Source organism: Oncorhynchus clarkii, chromosome 2 (genome assembly GCF_045791955.1).
Source record: "Oncorhynchus clarkii lewisi isolate Uvic-CL-2024 chromosome 2, UVic_Ocla_1.0, whole genome shotgun sequence".
NCBI lineage: Eukaryota > Metazoa > Chordata > Actinopteri > Salmoniformes > Salmonidae > Oncorhynchus > Oncorhynchus clarkii.
Genome location: NC_092148.1, coordinates 41,932,458 through 41,953,130, shown reverse-complemented (window position 1 = coordinate 41,953,130; position 20,673 = coordinate 41,932,458). Strand labels below are relative to the sequence as shown.

The following is a 20,673-nucleotide window of genomic DNA, read 5'->3' as shown; positions in this document are numbered from 1 at the left end:
GGTTAATTTTCATGACAACTAGGTAGGCTATACTCATGTTGTAAAGATAAGCAATGTGATTTAATATTTGCTCAATATTAGGAAAGTTGAGAAATCAACATAGTAGGCCTAGCCTATAGAATTTTGATGGGACCCTCTTTTTAAGAGGCCATCACTGTTTTCTCATGGAATTGCATGGCCTTTTTGATTACGTTTATATTGATGTCAGAGTGATTAGAAGGACAATAGAGTGCTGAGTACCAGGCAGGTAACAAGTTTGGTAGGCTACTAATGACCATCGGCAGCATCCGAGCTTTGAGAAGTCTGATTACCGTGATTAAACGGTCACATGGAATTTGACTGCCTTCATGACTTGTGACCGGCGGTGTGACGGTAATACAGTCACCGCCCTACGCCTGGCACCTACTACTATACCCCGTTCACAGGCACTTCAATATTTTGTCTTGCCCATTCACCCTCAATGGTACACTTACACAATCCATGTCTCAATTGTCTCGAGGCTTAAAAATAATTATTTAATCTGTCTCCCTTTCTTATACACTAATTTTGAAGTTGATTTAACAATTGACGTCAATAAGGGATCATAGCTTTCACCTAGTCAGTCTGTCATGGAAAAAGCAGGTGTGTTTTGTATATCTCTGTTATCCATGGGAATAATACATTTTATAACTGTTTTTACATACACCTTAGCCAAATATGTTTAAACTCAGTTTTTCACACTTCCTGACATTTAATCCTAGTAAAAATTCCATATTTTAGGTCAGTTAGGATCACCACTTATTTTAATGTGAAATGTCTGAATAATAGTAGTGATTTATTTCAGCTTTTATTTATTTCATCACATTCCCAGTGGGAACACACTTAATTAGTATTTGGTAGCATTGCCTTTAAATTGTTTAACTTGGGTCAAACATTTCAGGTAGCCTTCCACAATCTTCCCACAATAAGTTGGGTGAATTTTGGCCCATTCCTCCTGACAGAGCTGGTCTAACTGAGTCAGGTTTGTAAGCCTCCTTGCTCACACACGCTTTTTCAGTTCTGCCCACAAATGTTCTATGGGATTGAGGTCAGGGCTTTGTGATGGCCATTCCAATATTGAATTGGAAGCACAGAATCGTCTAGAATGTTATTGTATGCGTTAACATTTCCCTTCACTCTTAACTACGAGGCCTAGCCTGACCCATGAAACAGCCCCAGACCATTATTCCTCTACCACCAAACTTTACAGTTGGCACTATGCATTGTGGCAGGTAGCGTTCTCCTGGCATGCGCCAAACCCAGAGTAGTCCGTCAGACTGCCAGATAATGAAGCATGATTCTTTACTCTAGTGAACGCGTTTCCACTGCTCCAGAGTCCAATGGCGATGTGCTTTACACCACTCCAGCCGACGCTTGGCATTGCGCATGGTGATCTAAATAGGAGACCAGAAAGCATATAGGCCTACCACTCTATAGGCCAACGAGACCGACAGCGTTAGCTGAAAGGTACGGAATGGCTAAAAACTTTCAACAGAGAAGAAGAATATCTCTTCAAGGCTACACAGTCAGTCTGCAGCTGCATATGTACAATACTCTAGGAAACTCGACCAAAGAAGAGCGTGAAGAACAATTTCCTGTAACGAACCGAGCCTGTGAACCACCGTTGGTATATCTGGAAGACCTAACCAGACACTTTCTGTCAAATTACTCCACAGATGGACCGGCAATTTCAACAGACAACAAAGGTGTACAATTTTAAATACAGTGGCTTGCGAAAATATTCACCCCCTTGGCATTTTTCCTATTTTGTTGCCTTACAACCTGGAATTGAAATTTATTTTTTGTGGGTTTGTATCAATTCATTTACACAACATGCCAATATGAAGATGCAATTTTTATTTATTTATTGTGAAATAAACAAATCTCCGCTGTGGTGCTTTGCAGCTCCTTCAGGATTATCTTTGGGCTCTTTTGTTGCCTCTGATGAATACTCTCTTTGCCTGGTCTGTGAGTTTTGGTGGGCAGCCCTCACTTGGCAGGTTTGTTGTGGTGCCATATTCTTTCAATTTTTTAAAATAATGGATTTAATGGTGCTCTGTGGGATGTTCAAAGTTTCTGATGTTTTTTTTTTTTTTTTAATAACCCAACCTTGATCTGTACTTCTCCACAACTTTGTCCCTGACCTGTTTGGAGACCTCCTTGGTCTTCATGGTGCCCCTTGCTTAATTTCATGGTGCCCCTCTTATTTCAGTGTAGAGCCTCTAGCCCTGCTCAATATGCCTTAACCAACCATGTTGTTCCACCTCCTACATATGCGATGTAATCACCTGGTTTAAAAGTCTCTAGAGACTAGAGGTCGACCGATTATGCTTTTTTCAACGCCGATACCGATTATTGGAGGACCAAAAAAAAGCCGATACCGCTTAATCGGCCGATTTTGATTTATTTATTTGTAATAATGACAATTACAACAATATTGAATGAACACTTATTTTAACTTAATATAATACATAAATAAAAATCTATTTAGCCTCATAAATAATGAAACATGTTCAATTTGGTTTAATTAATGCAAAAACAGTGTTGGAGAAGTAAAAGTGCAATATGTGCCATGTAAAAAAGCTAACGTTTGAGTTCCTTGCTCAGAACATGAGAACATATGAAAGTTGGTGGTTCCTTTTAACATGAGACTTCAATATTCCAAGGTAAGAGGTTTTAGGTTGTAGTTAATATAGTATTTATAGGACTATTTCTCTACCATTTGTATTTCATATACCTTTGACTATTGGATGTTCTTATAGGCACTATAGTATTGCCAGTGTAACAGTATAGCTTCCGTCCCTCTCCTCGCCCCTACCTGGGCTCGAACCAGGAACACATCGACGACAGCCACACTCGAAGCAGCGTTACTCATCGCTCCACAAAAGCCGCGGCCCTTGCAGAGCAAAGGGAATAACTACTCCAAGTCTCAGAGCGAGTGACGTTTGAAACTCTATTAGCGCGCACCCAGCCAACTAGCTAGCCAATTCACATCGGTTACACCAGCCATTAGGCTAATAGGCTTGAAGTCATAAACAGCGCTGTGCTTGCGAAGAACTGCTGGCAAAACGCATGAAAGTGCTGTTTGAATGAATGCTTACGAGCCTGCTGCTGCCTACCATCGCTCAGTCAGACTGCTCTATCAAATCAGACTTAATTCTAACATAATAACACACCGAAATACGAGCCCTTTGGTCATTAATATGGTTGAATCCAGAATCTATCATTTCGAAAACAAAACGTTTATTCTTTCAGTGAAATACGTTTCAGTATTTTATCTAATCTTAATCCCTGAATCTAAATATTCTTGTTACATTGCACAACCTTCAATGTTATGTCATAATTACGTACAATTCTGGCAAATTAGTTTGCAATGAGCCAGACTGCCCAAACTGTTGCATATACCCTGACTCTGCGTGCAATGAACGCAAGAGAAATGACACAATTTCACCTGGTTAATATGGTCTGCTAACCTGGACTTCTTTTAGCTAAATATGCAGGTTTAAAAATATTTACTTCTGTGTATTGATTTTAAGAAAGGCGGCCTCCCGGGTGATGCAGTGGTTAAGGGCGCTGTACTGCAGCGCCAGCTGTGCCATCAGACTCTGGGTTCGCGCCCAGGCTCTGTCGTAACCGGCCGCGACCGGGAGGTCCGTGGGGCGACGCACAATTGGCCTAGCGTCGTCCGGGTTAGGGAGTGCTTGGCCGGTAGGGATGTCCTTGTCTCATCGCGCACCATCAACCTCTGTGGTGGGCAGGGCGCAGTGCGCGCTAACCAAGGTTGCCAGATGCACAGTGTTTCCTCCGACACATTGGTGCGGCTGGCTTCCGGGTTGGATGCGCGCTGTGTTAAGAAGCAGTGCGGCTTGGTTGGGTTGTGTATTGGAGGACGCATGACTTTCAACCTTCGTCTCTCCCGAGCCCGTACGGGCATTGTAGTGATGAGACAAGATAGTAGCTACTAAAACAATTGGATACCACGAAATTGGGGAGAGAAAGGGTAAAAAAGAAAGGCATTGGTGTTTATGGTTAGGTACAGTCGTCCAACGATTGCGCTTTTGTTAAAGCATTGATTATGTGCAACGCAGGACACTAGTAATAACTACACATGGTTGATGATATAACTGGTGATTATGATTGTTTTTTTTATAATTTAATGCTAGCTAGCTGGCTTCTACTGCATTCGCGTAACAGGCAGGCTCCTCGTGGAGTGCAATGTAATCAGGTGGTTAGAGCGTTGGACTAGTTAACTGTAAGTTTGCAAGATTGGATCCCCCGAGCTGACAAGGTGAAAATCTGTCTTTCTGCCCCTGAACAAGGCAGTTAACCCACCGTTCCTAGGCCGTCATTGAAAATAAGAATGTGTTCTTAACGGACTTGCCTAGTTAATTAAATAAAGGTAAAATTTATCGGCGCCCAAAAATACTGATTCCGATTGTTATGAGAACTTGAAATCGGCCCTAATTAATCGGCCATTCCGATTAATCGGTCGACCTCTACTAGAGACTATATCTCTCTCGTCATTACTCAATTCCTAGGTTTACCTCCTACCTTACCTTTGTCTGTACACTATGCCTTACATCTATGCTATCGTGCCCAGAAACCTGCTCCTTTTAATCTCGGTTCCGAACGTGCTAGACGGTCAGTTCGTATAGCCTTTAGCCGTACTCTTATCCTACTTCTCCTCTATTCCTCTGGTGATGTAGAGGTTAAACCAGGTCCTGCAGTGCCTAGCTCCACTCCCACTCCCCAGGTGCTCTCATTTGTTGACTTCTATAACCGTAAAAGCCTTGGTTTCATGCATGTTAACATTAGAAGCCTACTCCCTAAGTTTGTTTAACTCACTGCTTTAGCACACTGCCAACCCGGATGTCTTAGCCGTGTCTGAATCCATCGCTAACTATAACATTTTCCGCCAATATAGAACTGCCAAAGGGGGTGGTGTTAGCTTGCAGAGTTCTATTTTACTATCCAAGTCTGTACCCCAAACAATTTGAGCTTCTACTTCTAAAAATTCACCTTTCCAGAAACAAGTCTCTCACTGTTGCCGCTTGCTACAGACCTCCCTTTGCCTCCATCTGTGCCCTCAATACCATATGTGAATTGATTGCCTGGCTATTCTTTTAAAGTGCCTCCCTCACCATCTTAAATAAGCATGCCCCATTCAAAAAATGTAGACTTGGTTCACTCCAGACCTGTCTGCCCTTGACCAGCAGAAGAACATCCTGCGGCGTTCTGCATTCGCATCGAATAGCCCCCGTGATATGCAACTTTTCAGGGAAGTTAGGAACAAATATACACAGGCAGTTAGGAAAGCTAAGGCTAGCTTTTTCAAATAGAAATTTGCATCCTGTAGTACTAACTCAAAAAAGTTCTGGGACACTGTAAAGTCCATGGAGAATAAGAGCACCTCCTCCCAGCTGCCCACTGCTCTGAGGCTAGGAAACACTGTCACCACTGATGAATCCACTATAATTGAGAATTTCAATAAGCATTTCTCTACGGCTGGCCATGCTTTCCACCTGGCTACCCCTTCCCAGGTCAACTGCACGGCACCCTCCACAGCAAACTGCGAAAGCCCCCACCATTTCTCCTTTACCCAAATCCAGATAGCTGATGTTCTGAAAGAGCTGCAAAATCTGGACCCCTACAAATCAGCCGGGCTAGACATTCTGGACCCTCTCTTTCTAAAATTATCTGCCGAAATTGTTGCAACCCCTATTACTAGCCTGTTCAACCTCTCTTTCATATCGTCTGAGATTCACAAAGTTTGGAAATCTGCCGCGGTCATCCCCCTCTTCAAAGGGGGTGACACTCTAGACCCAAACTGCTACAGACCTAAATCTATCCTACCCTGTCTTTCTAAGGTCTTCGAAAGCCAAGTTAACAAACAGATTACCGACCATTTCGAATCCCACCGTACCTTCTCCGCTATGCAATCTGGTTTCAGAGCTGGTCATGGATGCACCTCAGCCACGCTCAAGGTCCTAAACGACATCATAACCGCCATCGATAAGAGACATTAATGTGCAGCCGTATTTATCGACCTGGCCAAGGCTTTCGACTCTGTCAATCACCACATTCTTATTGGCAGACTCAACAGCTTTGGTTTCTCAAATTACTGCCTCGTCTGGTTCACCAACTACTTCTCAGACAGAGTTCAGTGTGTCAAATCTGAGGGCCTGTTGTCTGGACCTCTGGCAGTCTCTATGGGGGTGCCACAGGGTTCAAATCTCAGGCCGACTCTCTTCTCTGTATACATCTGGTGATTCTCTGATCCACCTCCTACGCAGACGACATCATTCTGTATACTTCTGGCCCTTCTTTGGACATTGTTAACTAACCTCCAGACGAGCTTCAATGCCATACAACTCTCCTTCCGTGGTCTCCAATTGCTCTTAAACGCAAGTAAAACTAAATGCATGGTATTCAACCGATCACTGCCCGCACCTGCCCGCCCGTCCAGCATCACTACTCTGGACAGCTACGTGGACAACTACAAATATCCAGGTGTCTGGCTAGACTGTAAACTCTCCCTACAGACTCACATTAATCATCTCCAATCCCAAATTAAATCTTGAATTGGCTTCCTATATCGCAACAAAGCATGCTGCCAAACATACCTTCGTAAAACTGACCATCCTACCGATCCTCGACTTCGGTGATGTCATTTATAAAATGGCCTCCAACGCTCTACTCAACAACAAACTGGATGCAGTCTATCACAGTGCCATCCGTTTTGTCACCATTGCGACCTGTATGCTCTTGTTGGTTGGCCCTCGCTTCATACTCGTCGCCAAACCCACTGGCTACAGGTTATCTACAAGTCTCTGCTAGGTAAAGCCCCGCCTTATCTCAGCTCACTGGTCACCATAGCAGCACCCACTCGTAGCACGCGCTCCAGCAGGTATATCTCACTGGTCACCCCCAAAGCCAATTCCTCCTTTGGTCATCTTTCCTTCCAGTTCTCTGCTGCCAATGACTGGAACGAACTGCAAAAGTCTCTGAAGCTGGAGACTCACATCTCCCTCACTTGCTTTAATCACCAGCTTTCAGAACAGCTCACAGATCACTGCACCTGTACATAGCCCATCTGTAAACAGCCCATCTGTCTACCTACCTCATCCCCATACTGTATTTATTTATTTATTTCTTGCTCATTTGCACCCCAGTATCTCTACTTGCACATTCATCTTCTGCACATCTACCATTCCAGTGTTTAATTACTGTATATACTTTTTGTTTTCTTTTGTTCTACTGTATTATTGACTATGTTTTGTTTATTCCATGTGTAACTCTGTGTTGTATGTGTCGAATTGCTATGCTTTATCTTAGCCTGGTTGCAGTTGCAAATGAGAACTTGTTATCAATTAGCCTACCTGGTGAAATAAAAATAATGGTGTTGCAGACTCTGGGGCCTTTCAGAATTGTGTGTGTGTGTGTATGTATATATATATATATATATATATATATTATGCTGCTCAAAAAAATAAAGGGAACACTTAAACAACACAATGTAACTCGCAAGTCAATCATACTTCAATGAAATCAAACTGTCCACTTAGGAAGCAACACTGATTGACAATAAATTTCACATGCTGTTGTGCAAATGGAATAGACAACAGGTGGAAATTATAGGCAATTAGCAAGACACTCCCAATCAAGGAGTGGTTCTGCAGGTGGGGACCACAGACTACTTCTCAGTTCCAATGCTTCCTGGCTGATGTTTTGGGCATTTTTGAATGCTGGCGGTGCTGTCACTCTAGTGGTAGCATGAGATGGAGTCTACAAAGGCTACCTCCGCCTTTGTGCAAGGAGGAGCAGGAGGAGAACTGCCAGAGCCCTGCAAAATGACCTCAGCAGGCCACAAATGTGCATGTGTCTGCTCAAACGGTCAGAAACAGACTCCATGAGGGTGGTATGAGGGCCCGATGTCCACAGGTAGGGGTTGTGCTTACAGCCCAACACCATGCAGGACGTTTGGCATTTGCCAGAGAACACCAAGATTGGCAAATTCGCCACTGGAGCCCTTCACAGATGAAAGCAGGTTCATACTGAGCACGTGACAGTCTGGAGACGCCGTGGAGAACGTTCTGCTGCCTGCAACATCCTCCAGCATGACCGGTTTGGCGGTGGGTCAGTCATGGTGTGGGGTGGCATTTCTTTGGGGGGCCAAACAGCCCTCCATGTGCTCGCCAGAGGTAGCCTGACTGCCATTAGGTACCGAGATGAGATCCTCAGACCCCTTGTGAGATCATATGCTGGTGCGGTTGGCCCTGGGTTCCTCCTGGGTTCCTCCTAATGCAAGACAATGTGACCTCGTGGCTGGAGTGTGTCAGCAGTTCCTGCAAGAGGAAGGCATTGATGCTATGGACTGGCCCGCCCGTTCCCCAGACCTGAATCCAATTGAGCACATCTGGGACATCATGTCTCGCTCCATCCACCAACGCCACGTTGCACCACAGACTGTCCAGGAGTTGGCGGATGCTTTAGTCCAGGTCTGGGAGGAGATCCCTCAGGAGGCCATCCGCCACCTCATCAGGAGCATGCCCAGGCGTTGTAGGGAGGTCATACAGGCACGTGGAGGCCACACACACTACTGAGCCTCATTTTGACTTGTTTTAAGGACATTACATCAAAGTTGGATCAGCCTGTAGTGTGGTTTTCCACTTTAATTTTGAGTGTCACTCCAAATCCAGACCTCCATGGGTTGATGAATTTGATTTCCATTGATAATTTCTGTGTGATTTTGTTGTCAGCACATTCAACTATGTAAAGAAAAACGTATTTAATAAGAATATTTCATTCATTCAGATCTAGGATGTGCTATTTTAGTGTTCCCTTAATTTTTTTGAGCAATATATATATCTCTCTCTTACCCCACAGTGTATTTAACCTCATAAAGACGTTACAGACTAGCGCTTGGCTATTCCTACAGCAGCATAGCCCACAATCTGTTACAATAGATCGGTCTATTCTATATGTCAGCATCTACTGGAGTAAAGTCCACATTTCTCTTAATACTAAAATGGAGAGGGAGATATGTGTGTGTGTATATATATATATATATATATATATATATATATATATATATATATATATATATATATAACGACATTTATTGGATATTTCAAACTTTTTTAACAAATCAAAAACTGAAAAATTGGGCGTGCAAAATTATTCAGCCCTTTACTTTCAGTGCAGCAAACTCTCTCCAGAAGTTCAGTGAGGATCTCTGAATGATCCAATGTTGACCTAAATGACTAATGATGATAAATACAATCCACCTGTGTGTAATCAAGTCTCCGTATAAATGCACCTGCACTGTGATAGTCTCAGAGGTCCGTTAAAAGCGCAGAGAGCATCATGAAGAACAAGGAACACACCAGGCAGGTCCGAGATACTGTTGTGAAGAAGTTTAAAGCCGGATTTGGATACAAAAAGATTTCCCAAGCTTTAAACATCCCAAGGAGCACTGTGCACGCGATAATATTGAAATGGAAGGAGTATCAGACCACTACAAATCTACCAAGACCTGGCCGTCCCTCTAAACTTTCAGCTCATACAAGGAGAAGACTGATCAGAGATGCAGCCAAGAGGCCCATGATCACTCTGGATGAACTGCAGAGATCTACAGCTGAGGTGGGAGACTCTGTCCATAGGACAACAATCAGTCGTATATTGCACAACTCTGGCCTTTATGGAAGAGTGGCAAGAAGAAAGCCATTTCTTAAAGATATACATAAAAAGTGTTGTTTAAAGTTTGCCACAAGCCACCTGGGAGACACACCAAACATGTGGAAGAAGGTGCTCTGGTCAGATGCAACAATTGCAACAATGCAAAACGTTATGTTTGGCGTAAAAGCAACACAGCTCATCACCCTGAACACACCATCTCCACTGTCAAACATGGTGGTGGCAGCATCATGGTTTGGGCCTGCTTTTCTTCAGCAGGGACAGGGAAGATGGTTAAAATTGATGGGAAGTAGGATGGAGCCAAATACAGGACCATTCTGGAAGAGAACCTGATGTAGTCTGCAAAAGACCTGAGACTGGGACGGAGATTTGACTTCCAACAAGACAATGATCCAAAACATAAGGCAAAATCTACAATGGAATGGTTCAAAAATAAACATATCCAGGTGTTAGAATGGCCAAGTCAAATTCCAGACCTGAATCCAATCGAGAATCTGTGGAAAGAACTGAAAACTGCTGTTCACAAATGCTCTCCATCCAACCTCACTGAGCTCGAGCTGTTTTGCAAGGAGGAATGGGAAAACATTTCAGTCTCTCGATGTGCAAAACTGATAGAGACATACCCCAAGCGACCCCAAGCGACTTACAGCTGTAATCGCAGCAAAAGGTGGCGCTACAAGGTATTAACTTAAGGGGGCTGAATAATTTTGCACGCCCAATTTTTCAGTTTTTGATTTGGTAAAATTTTTTGAAATATCCAATAAATGTCGTTCCATTTCATGATTGTGTCCCACTTGTTGTTGATTCTTCAAAAAAAAATACAGTTTTATATCTTTATGTTTGAAGCCTGAAATGTGGCAAAAGGTCGCAAAGTTCAAGGGGGCCGAATACTTTCGCAAGGCACTGTGTATGTATGTATGTATGTATGTATGTATGTATATATATATATATATATGTGTGTATGTATTTGTATTTGTATGTGTGTATATGTATGTATTTGTATGTGTGTATATATATGTGTGTATATATATATGTGTATGTGTGTGTATATATATATATATATATATGTATGTATGTGTGTGTGTGTATATATGTATGTATATAGATAGATAGATAGATATAGATGTATATATATAAACATACATATATATATATATATATATATATATATATATATACACATGCATACATATGTGTATATATATGTGTATATGTATACCATTCAAAATATTCAAAGATATCATATATATATATGTATATGTGTGTATTTGTGTGTGTATATAGGTATGTAGGTATTTGTATATGTGTATGTATTTGTATGTGTGTATATATATGTGTGTATATATATATGTGTATGTGTGTGTATATATATATATATATATATGTATGTATGTGTGTGTGTATATATATATATGTATGTATATAGATAGATAGATAGATATAGATGTATATATATAAACATACATATATATATATATATATATATATATATATATATATACACATGCATACATATGTGTATATATATGTGTATATGTATACCATTCAAAATATTCAAAGATATCATATATATATATGTATATGTGTGTATTTGTGTGTGTATATAGGTATGTAGGTATTTGTATATGTGTATGTATTTGTATGTGTGTATATATATGTGTGTATATATATATGTGTATGTGTGTGTATATATATATATGTATGTATGTGTGTGTGTGTATATATATATGTATGTATATAGATAGATAGATAGATAGATATAGATGTATATATATAAACATACATATATATATATATATATATACACATGCATACATATGTGTATATATATGTGTATATGTATACCATTCAAAATATTCAAAGATATCATATATATATATGTATATGTGTGTATTTGTGTGTGTATATAGGTATGTAGGTATTTGTATATGTGTATGTATTTGTGTGTGTATATATATATGTGTGAGTATATATATGTGTGTGTATATATATGTATATATATATATATATGTGTATATGTATTTGTGTGTGTGTGTGTGTGTGTATATATAAATATGTATTTATATATATATATATGTATTTATATGTGTTGAAGTCGGAAGTTTACATACACCTTAGCCAAATACATTTAAACTCAGTTTTTTAAAATTCCTGACATTTAATCCAAGTAAAAATTCCCTGTTTTAGGTCATTTAGATTCACCACTTTATTTTAAGAATGTGAAATGTCAGAATAATAGTTGAGAAAATGAATTCTTTCAGCTCTTTCTTTCATCACATTCCCAGTGGGTCAGAAGTTTACATACACTCAGTATTTGATAGAATTGCCTTTTTAAATTGTTTAACTTGGGTCAAATGTTTGCAGTGCCAAATTCAAATACAGAAATACAAATACAAAGATACAACTATTTTACATTGGTTTAAAGATTAACTTCTTGTGAATCCAACCACGGTGTCAGATTTCAAAAATGCTTTACGGCGAAAGCGTACCTTACAATTATTTGAGAACATACCCCAGCAGACAAATCATTACAAACTTTAACCAGCCAAGTAGAAGAGTTACACAAGTCAGAAATAGAGAATGAATCACTTGCCTTTGATCTTCACATGTTTGGACTCAGAAGACATTCATTTATTCAAATGTTCCTTTTGTTCGATAAAGTCTCTCTTTATATCCGAAAACCTCAGTTTTGTTTGTGCATTTTCTTCAGTAATCCACAGGCTCAAACGCAGTCAAAACAGGCAGACAAAAAATCCATTATAAATTATAAAACTCCATTATATCTGTAAAGTTCATAGAAACATGTCAAGGAATGTTTTATTCAATCCTCAGGTTGTTTTTAGCCTAAATAATAAATAATATTTCAACCGGACAATAACGTTATCAATATAAAAGGTAAACAAAGGCACTCGCTTTGGTCGCGTGCATGAAAAAGCTCTGACATGGCAGGGTCCACTCATTCAGACTGTTCTTACTCCCTCATTTTTCAGAATACAAGCCTGAAACAAAAGACTGACATCTATAGGAAGACAAGGAAGTGCAATTTGAGTGCTAAATCAATGGATACTGTTGTGGCATTGCATAGAAAACAACAACAAAAAAGAGAATCCTACTTCCTGAATCAGATTTTTGCCTGCCAAATCAGTTCTGTTATGCTCCGACATTATTTTAACAGTTTTGGAAACTGTAGTTTTCTATCCAAATCGACTAATTATATGGATATCCTATCTTCTGGGCCTAAGTAGAAGGCAGTTTAATTTGGGCATGCTTTTCATCCAAAATTCCAAATGCTGCTCCCTATCCTAGAGAAGTGAACTATGTCGTGTCTTTACTATCATTAAATTGAAGACACAGCTTTATCAAAGATTCCCTGTAATTAGTATAACGCGATCAAAGTAGGGGGCACCAAGGAAAGTATTCAGATTACAAAGTTATAATTTCCCAATATAACCTTTCAGATATTTTCATATCTGATCAATAGTCTTCTGATGAATTTATTTTACCTCACGCTAGTCTCATTCCAAACGTCGTAAATTGTTGAGTATCTGCACGAACCCAGTCTTGACTACGAGTCATCCATACATCAATTGTCTTAAATCATTTATTACTAAGTAATTCACAGAAATGCGTAAATATGGTTACATGAAATGATAGAATGTGCCCTAGTGGGCTGAACCGACATGGCAGCTTGTTAGAGAGTGGCAATGGTGGGTCGACTAAGAAGTCCCTACAGAGTTAATTATAACAATTAAAATACTAATCCCTTACACATGAACGCTCACTCATTCGGGAACAATTGCAATCAATATATATATTTACGCTCTGTGTCATCTTGATCGCTGGTGAAAAGTTAATTTCTTTTGCAGAATTGTCCGTTTCTCTCCCTCTGTGGTTGGAAGGGATTGTTCAGTCACATTCGTTATAGAATGGATGTTTCAGCGGTTGTCGTTCTTCTCGTTCAATGATGCCGAATTCCTAGCTGCAGACTAGTAATTAGTACCAAAGTCTTATTCTGTCGGTATCGATAGTCTAAGAGTTTTAACCACGTGGTATGGTTAAAAGATTCAGCAATGGTCTACAACCTTCAGTCCCTCTCCTACTGGAGAAAAACATGGTCTGCTGATAATTTCTCAAAGTGGGGTTTTATTCAGAGTGGCAGAAGAGGGCTGTCCCAGGATGTCTTACCCTAACTGGGCTCAGGGGTGGTCCTCTGATTTAGTTCAAATCAAAAGGGAGTTGTATTTTCCTTCATTAAACAGTCCACAATCATATTACACCATTATTCAAACAGTATCATCCTCACTCATTCATCTTCTACAACATTTAGATGTAAACCTCATATCTGAGGCTTTCATATAAACAGAGTTATGGTAATGTGGCCACACCGTCTCTCTTGAGCTTCCCAAGTTGTGACAAACGCACCAGTTTGTAGCTGGATTCTTCACCGATCTTTTACACTTTCTCTGGAACATGAAATTTGTTCGTACCTCACGTTCTGTGAGGTTGGAAGGATTTTCTTTGTCTCCATGAAAACGACTCTCTATAACTGTGTCCATGAGGCAGGGTCTTCCTTAGGAATTTACGACCTCACTCTGCCCACAGCAGTCTGGTTGTAGAAGCAGAGAGCGGGGGATGGTGCTCGATGTACTCAGAGGGCAACATCATGACAACTAGCTTGTCCTGCGTTGCATATAATCGATGCGGTGCCTGTTAATTTATCATTGAATCACAGCCTACTTCACCAAACGGGTGATTTAACAAGCGCATTCGTGAAAAAAGCACTGTCGTTGCACCAATGTGTACCTAACCATAAACATCAACGCCTTTTAAAATCAATACACAAGTATATATTTTTAAACCTGCATATTTAGTTAATATTGCCTGCTAACATTAATTTATTTTAACTAGGGAAACTGTCACTTCTCTTGCGTTCTGTGCAACAGAGTCAGGGTATATGCAGCAATTTGTGCCGCCTGGCTTGTTGTGAACACCATTTCTTCCTAACAAAGACCGCCAACTTCACCAAACGGTGGATGATTTAACAAAAGCACATTCATGAAAAAAGCACAATCGTTGCACGAATGTACCTAACCATAAACATGAATGCCTTTGTTAAAATCAATACTCAGAAGTATATATTTTTTAAACCTGCATATTTATTTAAAATAAATTCATGATAGCAGGCAATATTAACTAGGCAAATTGTCACTTCTCTTGCATTCATTGCACGCACAGTCAGGGTATATGCAACAGTTTGGGCCACCTGGCTCGTAGAGAACTAATTTGCCAGAATTTTACATAATTATGACTTAACATTGAAAGTTGTGCAATGTAACAGCAATATTTAGACTTAGGGATGCCACCCGTTAGATAAAATACGGAACGGTTCCGTATTTCCCTGAAAGAATAAACGTTTAGTTTTCGAAATTATAGTTTCTGGATTTGACCATATTAATGACCTAAGGCTCATATTTCTGTGTGTTATAATTAAATCTATGATTTGATAGAGCAGTCTGTCTGAGCGGTGGTAGGCAGCAGCAGGCTCATAAGCATTCATTCAAACAGCACTTTCCTGCGTTTTTGCCAGCAGCTCTTTGCAATGCTTGAAGTACAGCGCTGTTTATGACTTCAAGCCTATCAACTCCTCAGATTAGGCTGGCAATACTAAAGTACCTATTAAGAACGTCCAATAGTCAAAGGTGTATATGAAATACAAATGGTAAAGAGAGACCTAGTCCTATAACTACATCCTAAAACTTATTCTCTGGGAATATTTAAGACTCATGTTTAAAGGAACCACCAGCTTTCATGTTCTGAGCAAGGAACTTAAACGTTAGCTTTTTTTTACATATTGCACTTTTACTTTCTTCTCCAACACTTTGTTTTTGCATTATTTAAACCAAATTTAACATGTTTCATTATTTGAGACTAAATAGATTTTATTGATGTATTATATTAAGTTAAAATACGTGTTCATTCAGTATTTTTGTAATGTCATTATTTTATATATATATATCAGATTAATCGGTATCTGCTTTTTTTGGGCCTCCAATAATCGGTATCGGCGTTGAAGAATCATAATCGGTCGACCTCTAGTCATTCTGGCCAAACAGTTCTATTTTTGCTTCATCAGACCAGAGGACAAAAAGTACGATCTTTGTCCCCATGTGCAGTTGCAAACCGTAGTCTAGCTTTTTTATGTTGGTTTTGGAGCATTGGCTGCTTCTTTGCTGAGCGGCCTTTCAGGTTATGTCGATATAGGACTAGTGTTACTGTGGATATAGATACTTTTGTACCTGTTTCCTCCAGCTTCTTCACAAGGTCCTTGGCTGTTGTTCTGGGATTTATTTGCACTTGTTGCACAGAAGTACGTTCATCTCTAGGAGACAGACCACGTCTCCTTCCTGAGTGGTATAACGGCTGCATGGTCCAATGGTGTTTATACTTGAGTACTATTGTTTGTACAGGTGAACATGGTACTTCAGGCGTTTGGAAATTGCTCCCAATGATGAACCAGACTTGTGGAGGTCTACAAATTTTTTCCTGAGGTCTTGTCTGTTTTCTTTTGATTTTCCCTTGATGTCAAGCAAAGAGGCACTGAGTTTCAAGGTAGGCCTTGAAATACATCCACAGGTACACCTCCAATTGAGTCAAATGATGTCAATTAGCCTATCAGAAGCTTCTAAAGCCATGCCATCATTTTCTGGAGTTTTCCACGCTGTTTAAAGGCACAGTCAACTTAGTGCATGTAAACCACTGGAATTGTGATACAGTGAAATAATCTATCTGTAAACAATTGTTAGAAAAAATACTTGTCATGCACAAAGTAGATGTCTTAACCGACTTGCCAAAACTATAGTTTGTTAACAAAACATTTGTGGAGTGGTTGAAAAATAAGTTTTAATGACTCCAACCTAAGTGTATGTAAACTTCTGACTTCAACTGTATATCGACATAACCTGAAAGGCCGCTCAGCAAGGAAGAAGCCACTGCTCCATAACCGGAATTAAAAAGCCAGACTACGGTTTGCAACTGCACATGGACAAAGATCTTACTTTTTGGAGAAATGTCCTCTGGTCGGATTAAACAAAAATGGAACTGTTTGGCCATAAATGACCATCGTTATGTTTGGAGGAAAAAGAGGGAGGCTTGCAAGCCGAAGAACACCATACCAACCGTGAAGCAAGGGGGTGGCAGCATCATGTTGTGGGGGTGCTTTGCTGCAGGAAGGAGTGGTGCACTTCACAAAATAGATGGCATCAGGAGGAAGTAAAATTATGAGTAGATATTGAAGCAACATCGCAAATGGGTCTTCCAAATCGACAATGACCCCAACCATTCTTCCAAAGTTGTGGCAAAATGGCTTAAGGACAAAGTTGAGGTATTGGAGTGGCCATCACAAAGCCCTGACCTCAATCCAATAGGACATTTGTGAGCAGAATTGAAAAAGTGTGTAAGCAAGGAGGCCTACAAACCTGACTCAGTTACACCAGCTCTTTCAGGAGGAATGGGCCAAAATTCACCCAACTTATTGTGGAAGGCTACCTGAAACGACGTTTGACCCAAGTTAAACAATTTAAAGGCAATGCTACCAAATACTAATTGAGTGTACTGTATGTGAACTTCTGACCCACTGGGAATGTGGTGAAATAAATAATTCTCTCTACTATTGTTCTGACATTTCACTTAAAATAAAGTAGTGATCCTAAGATAGTAAAAAATGTCCTCTGATTAAATGTCAGGAATTGTCAAAACTGAGTTTAAATGTATTTGGCTAAGGTGTATGTAAACTTCCGACTTCAACTGTACCCGTCTGCGGTCTATATGAGATCAATGTGACACTTAGATTGCACGCAGTTGGACTTTATTTAACTAATTCTGTGACTTCTGAAGGTAATTGGTTGCACCATGTCTTATTGAGGGACTTCATAGCGAAGGGGGTGAATACATCAGTTATTTTCTAGATCTTTTTTTAGAAAGTAACTGATCATGTGCAAAGCATTTCCATGACCATAGTTATCAGCTGTATGTGTGATGGTGAAGTCCTTTTTTTCTTTTCTCATGCTCTTTCTTACATGGCCCTCTCTCTCTTCATTTGGTCTTACAAGCTGTCATATCGGTTTAGTTCACTAGGGACCTTTCACTGCATTGGATTAGTAACCAATAACTCTACTGTGTATGTAATTCTATGTGATTATTTAGTTAGCTTGTAAATAAATAATTAAACCATTTTGTGTATCGCTGATTCATTTATGCTAGGGTTCTTGCAGATATCCAAAGATTTTGCACAATTCAAAATGAGACTTATAGAAGATAACAATTCCTTGATGGCTGAAATGTAGGCGATAAATCTTTTTTAAGTTAATTTGAAAAAAGGTAACTCATGAAACTTAAGTGGTGCCCCAAGATTGCTGATGTGGTAATTGTTACATGAGTAATTTAATCATCGTAAAAATGAAACATTGTTTTATCAAATCGATTATCATCATCACATGAATGATAGCCAAAGACATGACACTACCACGTGAATAGTGGTCTGTGAGAGAGTCTAGGCCTTAAAGCTAGTCAATTGGAGTGTGCTGATCTTTGTTTGGTGCCGGCATGGAAGGATGTCCCAGCAAGCTTTTCTCCCCAGTGGTTTGTTGTTAGGCAGGAGTCATACAAAAAGCTCTCTCCTGCGAAAGGGATTACAGCGGGAGAACAACAAAACCACATGCCCGCTCCATGACTCAACATCACCATCTTGTCATATCAGGCCAATGCGATCCGCATACAACACCTCCTTTATGGCATGCGGCAGCACTCTTTATTCCCCTCCGTGCTCCATGTGTTTTTATCATTATCCCTTTCCCTCCCCCTCCATCACTTTACATTTCCAAATCAAGGATACTCTATTGATAGGACATTTTATAAATATTGCCAAGGCCAACTCACTTGTTTGACCAGCTTTTCAAAACACTTCATGGCTACCGACGTGACTGCTACGGGCGGTGTTCATTTAGGCAGGTTACCTTCGCTTCCTTGGGCACATGGACTATGGTGGTCTGCTTGAAACAACATGTAGGTATTATAGACTTGGTCAGGGAGGGGTTGAAAATGTCAGTGAAGACACTTGCCAGTTGGTCCGCACATGCTTTGAGTACACGCCCTGGTAATCTGTCTGGCCCCACAGCTTTGAATTTCGACCTGTTTAAAGGTCGGCCGGAACAGCTGGTGCATTCATGCATGCTTCAGTGTTGATTGACGCATTTAGCTCGTCTGGTAGGTTCGTGTCACTGGGCAGCTCCCGGCTAGGTTTCCCTTCGTAGTCTGTATTTGTTTTCAAACCTTGCCACATTCACTAATATTGACTCACTTCTTGCAGCAGGCATTATAGAAAATTGACACAGTTCTCAAAAACAATCTCTCAATCATAAGCCCACGTGCTAATCAGTAGCTAGCTGATCTTTATATTTCAAGTTTAGCCAACTTAGATCTATTTGCTAGCTAACAAGGCAGAACAGTTGAATAGTCATACACACCCTTCTGTCTGTCTCCTACTGTTTGAATAGCATTCTAGCCTGTCCACTTTGTTCAGATTTGAAATCAAGTGGCCTACCTTATTTCTCACAATGATTGCACATTTATAAGACAGACTTGACAGGTAGTATAACAGTCTTTGGCTAATGCTTCTAGCAGTATGTGGTACAGCAATGCCATGTGTGACAAACTAAGCATTTTTTTATCCGTTATTTTACCAGGTAAGTTGACTGAGAACACGTTCTCATTTGCAGCAACGACGTGGGGAATAGTTCCAGGGGAGAGGAGGGGGATGAATGAGCCAATTGTAAACTGGGGATTATTAGGTGACCGTGATGGTTTGGGAATTTAGGAACATACATTAACATTCCAGTGTAACTACAATGTTGTTAATCCATCCTACTTTATCTCTTAACACAGCCATTACATTTTAACCATTTTAATCATCATTGGCCTCATGGGGAAATCCCTGAGCTGTTTCCTCCTTCTCCGGCAACTGAGTTAGGAAGGGTGCCTGTCTTTGTAGTGACTGGGTGTATTGATACGCCATCCAAAGTGTAATTAACTGCACCATGCTCAAAGGGATATTCAATGCCTGCTTTTAAATTATCATTTTTTACCCATCTACCAATAGATGCCCTTTGTGGAAAACCTCCCTGGTCTTTGTGGCTTAAGTTGTGCTTGAAATCCGCTGCTTGACTGAGGAACCTTTACAATTATCAGTATTTTTGAGTTGTAGAGCTGAGGTAGTCATTCAAAAATCATGTTTAACACTGTTAATGCACACCGAGTGAGTCCATGCAACTTATTTAGACTTTGTTTTACCTCATGAACTTATTTAGGCTTGCCATTACAAAAGGATTGAATACTTATTGACTCAAGATATTTCAGCTTCTCATTTGTAATTAATTTGTAAACGGTAAAAAAAAATTTTTTTTTAAATCCACTTTGACAATCTGGGGTATTGTGTATAAGATCAGTGACGCAAAATCTCAATTCAATCGATTTTTAAGTTCAGGTTGTAATGCAAGATGTAGAAAAAGTCTAGGAGTGTGAATACTTTCTGAAGGCACTGTGTATACAAATCTCTGGTGTAAATAGGAAGGTGCACCCAGCACAGAAGGAGATGAGACCAAAAAGACCACATGAGAACAAGCGGGCATAAACGCTTTTTATTTTATTTTTTATTGCGTTTGGAATATCGTGCTAAAACAAGTCCAAATGAATTGAATGAATTCGATATCGCTTAGCCCTATGCTCACCCCGTCTCTCTCAAGAAGGCTGGCAGACAGGCATCGTACCGTTCAATGTCTTCTCCCATTCTTCCACTGTTCTCCCTCCTTCTATCGCTATTTCACACCATTTACCCTATTGAACAACCTCCGACCTAACCCTAACATTCCCTCTGTTTTTTCTTTTCCCTGCCCCTACCAGTCTTTT

At 40.1% G+C, this 20,673-nt stretch overlaps 1 protein-coding gene across 2 annotated transcripts in view; it reads left to right on the top strand.

Moving 5' to 3' along the window:
• LOC139368120 (phosphatidylserine synthase 2) overlaps positions 1-20,673 on the top strand; it is a 43,466-nt gene that overhangs the window by 3,964 nt on the left and 18,829 nt on the right. The window lies entirely within an intron of this gene.